Raw genomic sequence first — 10,400 nt, 5'->3', positions numbered from 1 at the left:
GATTTAGCAACCCTATAGAATAGGGTAGTACTGAGTTTCTGAGAGCACAGGAGTGGAAAGCCTTCCTCCTGTAGAGTAGCTTATGGTTTCAAACTGTTGACCTTGAGGTTAACAGCCTAATGTGAACTACTACACTACCAGGGCTGATTACAGAAAAACTAGGGCATTTCTACTCTGTCCTGCCCTATTGGGTTCCTATGAGTTGAATTGACTAGATAGCACACAATATGATGCTAATGGAATAACATTAAATATATTGGGCATCTTTTGCTCAACTCTTTTTGAACTTGTCTTTTTTCCAGACTACGAAAGTTATTTAAATTTTGCCTATGAAAATTGTATAATATATAGTGGAAGTGGTCCATTTATATTGGTATTTGGATGTGTTAAATATAGTTAAAAATGGGAAGCGAACAGGTAATAGAGGGAAGATGGGTGAATTAGCCAAATAACCTCCCACTTGTCTGAAGTTTTTCATAGCTATATAGGGGATGTTCTTTTCAGGGCTTTTTGCAGGCAGGGCTTCATTTCCTTGGAATAGCGTTTAAAGATGCATATAGAAACTAAAGAGGCTACTGCAGAAACAAAAGAGGGAGTTCATAAATCTCTTTTGGGAGACTAAACACCATTACAGAACACCCAAACATTGTTTCTTGGGCAAGACAACCCGGTCCTAACTGCAGATTAATACTAGTGTGGTTTTGGACAAATTACTTAAACTAACACTAATGAACTCTGGTGGTGTAGTGGTCACTCGTTGGGCTACTAACCTCAAGGTCTAGAGGGAGAAGGGTTTTTATTCCTGTAAAAAATTGGCAGTCTCTGAAACCCATGGGGGCAGTTCTACCCTGTTCTAAAGGGTCTGTGAGATTGCATGGACTCAGTGGCAGTGAGAAAGATCACCAGGAATTGTGAGGATTAAAGGAGCCTAATACAGAATGCTAGGAACATAGTTATCCTTACAATTACCATGTATCCAGTACAAATCTACCAATTGTATTATATCTGGCAGGCTCCAGTAAAGTCTGGAATAGTGTTTCATCTTTTTTTCTTCTTAAAATTCACTAAGAAGATCTGAGACATCCATTTTCAAGAATTAGAAATAATCTCCGAAAAGGGGAATCCTAAAAATATATATCTTTTTTAATAGTCTATAATGAACAAAAATGATCATCCTTCCTAAACAAATGTATGTCCAGGATTTATAAGGTTCTTTTTAAGCAAGAATTTTTTATTCATGGATAATGTAATTTCTATGTAGAAAATTCTTTGTAATAAAATCTTGGAAGAACTAAAAAGTTTAACAAGATCAAAGGATACAAGGCCAATATGCAACAATGATTTATATGATTAAATATTAGCAACAAATATTCTGAAACAAAATCAAATCCATCATATGTAAATTTTTACTTATATGGAAATGCAAAGTACCTAGAATAATCCAGAGGATTTAACAGTTTTTTGTTAGATAGGAGTTTACATTTCAGATGATCATTTTAGTATTCAGTAATTTAACCAATTTATCAGAACTTCCTGTGGGAAACAGATTTCTCCCAAGTCATCTCCCCCAAATGTATGTTAGATTTAGGATACTGCTTGCAAGTAATGGGAAATGATTGTCAGGTTATCTCCTTGAAAACTCCCCACCCAGAGCAAGCAGACACCATTGTTTCTCCCTCTATAGGCAGGGCTCCCTGCTGTTAGGGACAGTGGATTGCTTCCCCTGAAAGCTAGGGCCAAATGAGGTCTCCAGGTCTAAGGCAATCAAGGTTAGGCCACCATCATGAATCTAGGGTCCGCAATAAATTTTCCACGTGGACCACCAAGTGAGGCTGAGGTGAACATGCTACTATGAAATGTGTCTGACTTCATTATTTCTGCTCTTTATCACTATACTATAATCTTATTATTGCTGTACAATTGTGTCTACCGGACCTGTGTTAGGATCTGGTTTCCCTGACACTTTCCAATAGTTTGCCATGCCCCTTTCTTTTTCCTTCTCTTTGGTGGAATATTATCTTTCATGTCACCCTGTTAAACACCTCAATGGTAAATGTGTATAACCAACACCAATTTTATTTTCAATATACCTTGGCTCTTAGCCAATATGAGGGGCTCTGGTGGACTTTAATCTACATGGTCGACTGTTTGAAACCACCAGCAGCTCTAAGGGTGAAAGATGGCTTTCTACTCCCATAAAGTTAACTGTCTCAGAAACCCACAGGGTGGTTGCTATGGTTCACAATGACTCGATAGTAGTGAGTTTGGTTGCTTTTAGCCAATAATATGAGAAAATCACTGTCAAACACTTGCAAAATAAGTAAACCATCCAATAGTTTATTGTCATCAGATTATTTAGTAGTCTTAAAGCATTAAAAATAGGTTTTTGAATCACTGAAAATTTGTGCGTTAAGGACATTATCAGTTTTTCCTCTTTCCAGATGGAAGTGTTATATTACACCAAAAATTCTTAAGTGCTTATAAAATGTAATTCTAAGTTCACAACAGTTCGTGAAATTTCTTGGTCTTTATACTCAAATAATTGAGGATGTCAAAGAGCAGTGTTTGTATATGTGTATTCTCATTTGAAATGAATAGTTCCTAATGGAAAGAAACTTCCAAAAAATGTTTTAGTGAGCAGTGGCATAATTTGGCATATTTGAAAACTTCTTTTATATCTGGGTTAATGAAAGACTGCTGAGTTCCTTTTACTGTTTTTGCATTCCATTTTAGGATGTTTTGATTGGAGAGTTAAATTTAGTGTCAGATAATGCAGTTGACACTTTAAAAATATGCTACATTAAAATGTATTAAAAATCACATAATAGAATATTGCTATTTTAAAAATTGGGAACCTGAGAAGCTTGCTGATTTTTTTCAAAATTGGATTTTCTGCTATAATGGGCATTTCTATAATTGCGAATGCAAGCGGTTATTTCTCTTGAAGTCACAGATCTTATTTTGTTGTCTTCTGAGAAAATGGTCAGATACTCAAGTCTGTATAAATGATTTGTCCACCTCATTCTTTGAAGTCATAATAGCCAGGCCATGGGTGAGGGGGGAGCAGTCAGTTGGGTTCAAGCAATTTTGCAAGCACATTTTCTTGAGATAACCTTGCACCTCAGAAATAGCGCTTTCACCAGTGCAAGCATTAATTTTTAACACTCCTTCTTCAAGGGCAGTATTAGGTGTGGCTGGCTTTTTCCTTTCTCGACCCCAGCGCTTGGTGGTGAAGGATACAATGGCTGATAGATTTGGTGCTCTTGCCTCGGTTCATGCTTGGACAGGAGCAGTGCAAGTGCAATACCGATGTGTAAACTGGTGAGTAAACATGGTAGTGTCAGAAAGGGTCCCGGGGTGTAGTGTGAAGCTCTGGTCTGCTAACCACAAGATCAGCAGTTCAAAAAGCTGCTCCTGTGAAGATTGACAATCTGATCCCCCTCCAAATAACATTTTTACAGTCCTACAGGGCTACTATACTTGAATCTACTTGATGACAGTGTTCTTGGTTATTTTTATTATGATGCTGGCACATTCATACTAAATAATAATTATTTGGACTAAATAGACCCCTGAATCCCGTCCCAGGGGTTCACAGATCCACTTAGGGAACGGTTAGTTCAGACTATTTTATAAACTGAACTTTGGCTGCTTTCCTTTTAGCTTATTATTGGTGTCTTTTGAAGTGGATGTTTGAATTTGGGTGAGGTCTAACTGACCAATGGTTTCTTTCAGGAACCATGTTGTAGTGTCACATCTAAGTCACATTGCGTAAGGACATCGTGCTTGGTACCCAAACCAAGAAAACAAGCACCCTGCCTTCGAGTCAATGCTGACTCATGATAGGATAGAGTAGAACCGCCTCTGAGTTTCACCTTTCTTCTGAAGAAGCAACTGCAGACCTTGTGGATCGCAGCCAAACATATAATCACTATGCCACCAGCCCTCCTCTTGCTTTGTAGAGGGTGAGATGAACTGACACAGCAATGATTTGGGGGATAACATGGACCAGGCAGGGCTAAATGGGGAATTAACTTGGAATTATGCAATGGAACCAACTTGATGACATCCAACAACAATTGATCAACTTTTTATCTCGGACCATGCTTTTGGTTTATCTAAAACACTCCATCTATTTTGAGGTAATTAAATCGCTGAAGACAAATGGGTGCATAAGAAAATGTGAAGAAAGCTGATGGTGCCCAGCTATCAAAAGATATAGCATCTGAAGTCCTAAAGGCTTGAAGGTAAATATGCGGCCATCTAGCTGAGAAGCAACAAAGTCCACAGGGAAGAAGCACACCAGCCTGTGTGATCACGTGTCAATGGGATTACGTATCAAAGAACAAAAAGTCAAATCATTGTGAATGAGGGGGAGTTCAGATTGGGGACCCAAGACCCATCTGTAGGCAACTGGACACCCGCTTACAGAATGGTCGTGAGTAGGAGACAGGCCAGTTGGTGCAGTATAGCAACGATGAAACACAACTTTCCTCTAGTTCTAATGCTTCCACCTCGCCCACTATCTTGATTCCAATTCTACCTTACTAATCCGGCTATTCCCGAGGAAGTACACGTTACAGATTGGAATTGGAAACAGGGAGTCCAGGACAGATGAACCCTTCAGGAACAGTGGTGAGAGTGGTGATACCGGGAAGGTGGAATAGAAAGGAAGAACTGGTCACTCTCCCTGGGGGGTGGACAACAGAAAAGTGGGTGAAGGGAGACATTGGGCAGTATAAGATATGACAAAATAATTTATAAATTATTAAGGGTTCATGAGGAAGAGGGTCGGGGAGGGAGGGGAAAAACGAGCTGATACCAAGGACTCAAATAGCAAATGTTTTGAGAATAAGGACAATAAATATGCAAATGTGCTTGACACAATGGATGTATGGACAGATTGTAGTAAGAGTTGTATGTGCTCCCAATAAAATGATTTAAATTTTTTTTAACCTTAAAATGAGAACATTTCTAGCAGATTGTTGAAGAGACCTATCTTTAACCAATATTTTATGCATTTACTTTAAGCAAGTTTACATTTGCAATAAACTTTTGGTTATCTGTGTGTGTCTGTTTATCCTTACCCATCATTTTGGGAAATTAATTTTTGTGTGTAGGTTGTGATTTATTCATTGTGACACTACAGGGCAGGGTAGAATGGCCTATAACTAGCAGAGTAGAAAGCCTTGCGTTTCTCCTACACAACAATGTTGGCATTGATTCAACAGCAGTGAGTTTGATTTTGAATTTGAACTGATTGTTAATTTGGTTTTTGTACTTAAAGAGTGTGTGTTGGATTTTTTAAAAAAATCATATTGGGGCTCATCCAACTCTTTATCACAATCCATACATCCATCCATTGTGTCAAGCACATTTGTACATTTGTTGCCATCCTCAAAATACTTTCTAATTGAGCCCTTAATATCAGCTCCTCATTTTTCCCCTCCTCCTCCAATCACCCTCCCTCATGAATCCTTGATAATTTATAAATTATGTCATATCTTATACTGTCCATTGTTTCCCTTCAGTGTGTTGTATTTTAAGAAAAATCATTTTATTGGGATCTCTTAAAGCTTTTATCACATCCATACATATATCCATTATGTCAAGCACATTTGTACAAGTGTTGCCATCATTTTCAAAACATTTTCTTTCTACTTTAGCCCTTAGTATCAGCTCATTTCCCTAACCTCCCCCATGAACTCTTGATGATTTACAAATTATTAAGATTTTGAAGAAATGTATTTTATATTAAATTGTGTATATTTAACATTTTCTTTTATGTATTTTGTTTTGAAAATACTTTTAAAATATTTTGATTATTGTGTTAATCAACCTTCAAATATTTAAAAATAGGCCACTTCAAAAAGTCTGTTTAAAATTAAACAACAACAAAAGAAGTGTTTTTTCAGCAAAATAGCTCCTGAAGATTTCTCAGTTCTTTTCCTTGTAACTGCAGTGCTGGTGTGGGGAATGTTGGAATCACCAGCCTCTCTATCAGGCTAGGAGCTCTGGTGGCAGAGGGAGTTAAGCATGGGCAGTTCCTACCCACCACAGCCTCGGAAACGTGAGGGCCAGTTCCATTCTGTCCCATAGAGTTGGAATTGACACAATGGTAGTGGGTTTTTTTTTGAGTTTCTATTAATTTTGCACCATTTCAGTTTTTAATTTTGTCTTTTCCCCATCAGTTCAGTTTTCTTTCCTGATTTCGATTTGTCTTATTTTACTTTATTATTTTTAAAATTAGTTTTATTGACATATCTTATAAAATCCAATATATCTATTCACACATAGTTCTCAATTCTATTGTTCAGTCTCCTCAAGAGGAGTTATACAATCATCAATGCTATCAGCTCCCATCCTCGTACTTTAATTATTGATAAATCACATTTCTATGTGTGACTAGTTTTAAAGAATATATACACATCTTGCTTTGATTTGAGTGTGATTTATTATAATGTCCATTCAGATATAGTTCTGCTTTTCACTCTTTCATTTACCCTTTTTTCACGCTCATTCCAATGGACCAGATATTCACCCACTCCAAAAATTAAACAAACCAAAAATTAGGACAGTTTTGTTTAAAACAAAACTTGATAAACTTTTTGTACCAATTCATCATCCCATTTTGTTTTGTTTCCTCTTCAGTGACCTTGCCTTGGTTTGTAGTCCAACAGACATCACCCTCTACCCCCTTAAACCCTTCAGAAAAGTGCCTTTGAAGCCAGCTTGATAGCAAATGACAAAGATTTAATTATGTATTTTCCTGAGATCAGCCTACGTGCCCAGGAACAAATTTAGTCAAATTGGGAGAAGACATCTGAAGACTGTTGTAGTCATTATCCTACATAGTTCATACTGTTTCTGGTTAACAAGGCCCAAAGAATGGATAACTTGTGCATGATTACAGGAGTCAGAAAATTAACATAGAATTTTACTCCTGATCCTAGGATATTTAACTTCAATCAATAGAACAATAAATTTCTCTTCCAAATCTACCTGTTGTACAGACTTTAAAAAAACCAACTTCCTCTTTTAAAAAAAACCAAAAAGCTCCATTATCTCACTCCGCAGATGCAATCTCTTTGATTTCTGTGTGTTCTATCAGGTGTGGTTACTGTTAGGTCCCATTGGGTTGGTTCCTACCCCATAGTGACCGTATGCATGACAGAAAGAAACACTGCCTGCCCAGACCTGCCTCATCCTCACAGTTGTTCTTAATGTCTGAGCCTCTTGTTGCAGCTTCCATGTCAGTCTATTTCTAGCGATTTGCTCTCCTTTGCTTCCCCTTTACTTTACCAAACACGCTGTACTTCAAGGGACTAGTTTCTCCTGACAATACAACCGAAGTACGTAAGATGAAGTCTTGCTATTTTTGCCTCAAAGGAGCACTACCTGTCTTTTTAGCAGTCCATGGTACTGTCAATGTTCTGCAGCACCACAATCAAGTGCACCAATAATTCTTCAGTCTTTATTCAATGTCCGACTTTCACATATGTACGAGGCAATTGAAAATACCAAGGTTTGGGTCAGCTGCACTGTAGTCCTCAAAGTAACATCCTTGCTTTTTAATACGCTAAAGTCCTGTGGATCAGATTGACTCAATGCAATGAATAGTTTGATCTTCTGTCTGCTGCTTCTATGAGCATTGATTGGTCCAAGGAAGATAAAATCTTTTACCACTTCAATCTTGCCTCCATTTATCTTGATGTTACCCATTGGTCCAGTATGAGGAATTTGGTTTTCTAAGCTAGAGAGGGGGGAAAAGAAGAGGTGTATATTCCTATAAAAACAACAAAAAAACTCACTGCCATTGGGTCAGCTCCAAGTCATAACAACCCAATAGGACAGTGCTGAGCTGCCCCTGTGAGTTTCCGAGACTCAAGTCAACAGAAGTAGAAAACCCCGTCTTAGAGAAATTTGAAAACTAAATCAAAACAAAATGTACTTAGGATCCTGCCATCAAGTATTATTATTATCCATATGTAGCAAAATTTTTAATTTGTAGCAAAATGTTTAATAGGTACTATATGTAAACTTTATGTAATTTTCACCAAGGTGAGTATGTTTTATACCATTTAGCAGTGTCAGGAATTTTTCAACGTCAAAAAATATCCTATGATGCTTTGAATGGTTTCAGACATTTCAATATGGCCATACTATTGTTTTGTTTCCTGTGTTTGCATTTCGATGACTTTCACTTTGTTTAAATATGTGTCTGTGATGCTTCCATACAGCTTGCAACTACGCTTAAAAACAAACAACCTAATGTGTTAGATTTGTGTCTAAATGAACAATAAACAAGTTCTGACTAAGGGGCTGTAGATTGCACCTAGCTGTAAAGGAATTTTTGAGCAGTAGCTAAAAAAAATAAACCGATAAATTCAATTCAACAATATCATTTATGGGACCTTGAACACGTGACTAGGCTGTCTGTGCCTTGGTTTCCAAGAGAATTAAAAGATCTGCCTCTAATGCTGAAATGGACATTAGATAAAATCATGGAGCGACGAACTAAGCCAGTACCTGACAGATACCAAGTTCTTGTTTGGATGTTTTGATTTTTAAAGCTCTTTGCGTTAAGCTGGGTAGACTAGAGTAACAAATCCACAGAAACTCATGTGTATCAAAGAGAGTTTCATATAAAGGGTAAGTGTACATTCAGAAAGCATATCAACCCCATCCAGTCCAAGCCCTTAAGTCCAACATTAGCCCTTATGTCTGACACCGATCTACAAAGTCCTCCTCAAACTCACCAAACACGTAATAATGCCGAATGCAGGAGGATCTCAGGCCAGTGGGTAGAAGTCTTTCAATCCAGTGAACGTGTTAGCATCTCAGCGCTGACAGGGGTCTCCACACAGCTGCTCCAGCACCCAGGGCTGCATCAGGGTAGGTCCATGTGGCTTCTCAGGGAGGTCTCCCAGGAAGTGAGCCTTGCCAGCTGAGGCAGAGAACTGACTAAGGCAGCTGCACACTGGACTGACCATCAGAGAGCAAGAGACAAGAGAACAAGAAAGGCAAGGCTTGCTGAGCCATTTATCTTTCCATACTTTAATTAAACGGTCCTTCAATCCCACATATGTTTATCAGCCAGGTTGGCACAATAAACCTTAACTATATCACTCTTTGATTACAAACTGGATAAAGGTTTACAAAGCAAATCTGTTAGGTTTCTCTCGTGGGAGAAATATACCTTGGTCCTTGGCTTCAGACTAGAAAGAATTCACGCCGAAGCCTGGTTTGTGATGAAGGTGAGTTTTATTAAGGTTAGAAGCAGTTTCAGGTTTTACAGTAAATGAACACAAGCCAGAGTCCGCGACACGGTTGTTCAGGACCATGGCCTGGCCTCACTGAACTGTGTGTGTGTGCTGCTGGGAGAAAGACTTCTGGCTTTTCAGGCACCACCCCTCCATGCCCCTACCCCCACCCCCCATTGGGAGGTGTGGTCATGGTATCGGTTGACCCCATTGGCTGAATCAAATTCCCCTGACCTAGATGGGCCCACCTAGGTGTACCACCCCTTCCTGGCTGGGATCTCGAACCTAAAAACTCCATTTTCCATTCAACAGTATGTTCACATTTTGATTCCTGTCATTAATTTCAGTCCCCACAATGTACCATTGTTTATCCCACTTTGGCCTTGGTTCCCATTGCCATTTCTTTTTCTTTCCTACCCCTTGCTGCCTTCTAAGTCTGTCATTGGGCAAATGGTGCCCATGTGAGGTCAAATGGTGCTTCTGAGAATTGTGTACCCCCCCTACTGTTCTTACTTGTATTATTTGGTTGAAACTTGAGCTATGGAGGTGAGTTCATTTCCAGACCTGAAGGATGACTGTAATAGACTTTGTTTCAACTTGGCTGGGCCAGGAGTTTCAGCAATTTGGTAGTTGATGCTTCCCCCATGATATAATCCAAAACAAGGTGATAACTCTATTATACATGCTACTATGAGCAGACATGCAGTCGTGAAAATGTTAGGGTAGAGTAGAACTCCTTACTCAGGTCACAGGCCTGATATTTCCTTGGGGTGTGGTCTGTTTGATGAATAAGAAGAAGATGGAGAGCTTCTTTGTTTCTTCTTGGTTTGAATCCCAACTGTGGTTAATTCATCTCTGACTCTTAGGAGTTAAGATAAGGCCCTGCATACTGTCTGTTGACCGTGGGAGCCATCAGAGAATGCCATATGATCTATTGACCTTGTATTCATCTGCATCTGTACCCAGCAGTTGTGGGTCTTCCTGCTTTGTCTTCTTGCTTCCTGGTTCGTCAGCCCCAGTGGTGATGTGACTCTGACCCATGGACTTGGACAGGACTGGACTTACCCACTTATTTACTTCTACAACTGTATTAGCCACTGCCTTGATATAAATGCATTTACTTGTCTAAGCATTATG

Source organism: Tenrec ecaudatus, chromosome 15, assembly GCF_050624435.1.
Source record: "Tenrec ecaudatus isolate mTenEca1 chromosome 15, mTenEca1.hap1, whole genome shotgun sequence".
Classification (NCBI taxonomy): Eukaryota; Metazoa; Chordata; class Mammalia; order Afrosoricida; family Tenrecidae; genus Tenrec; species Tenrec ecaudatus.
Note: the sequence above shows the minus strand (reverse complement) of the source record.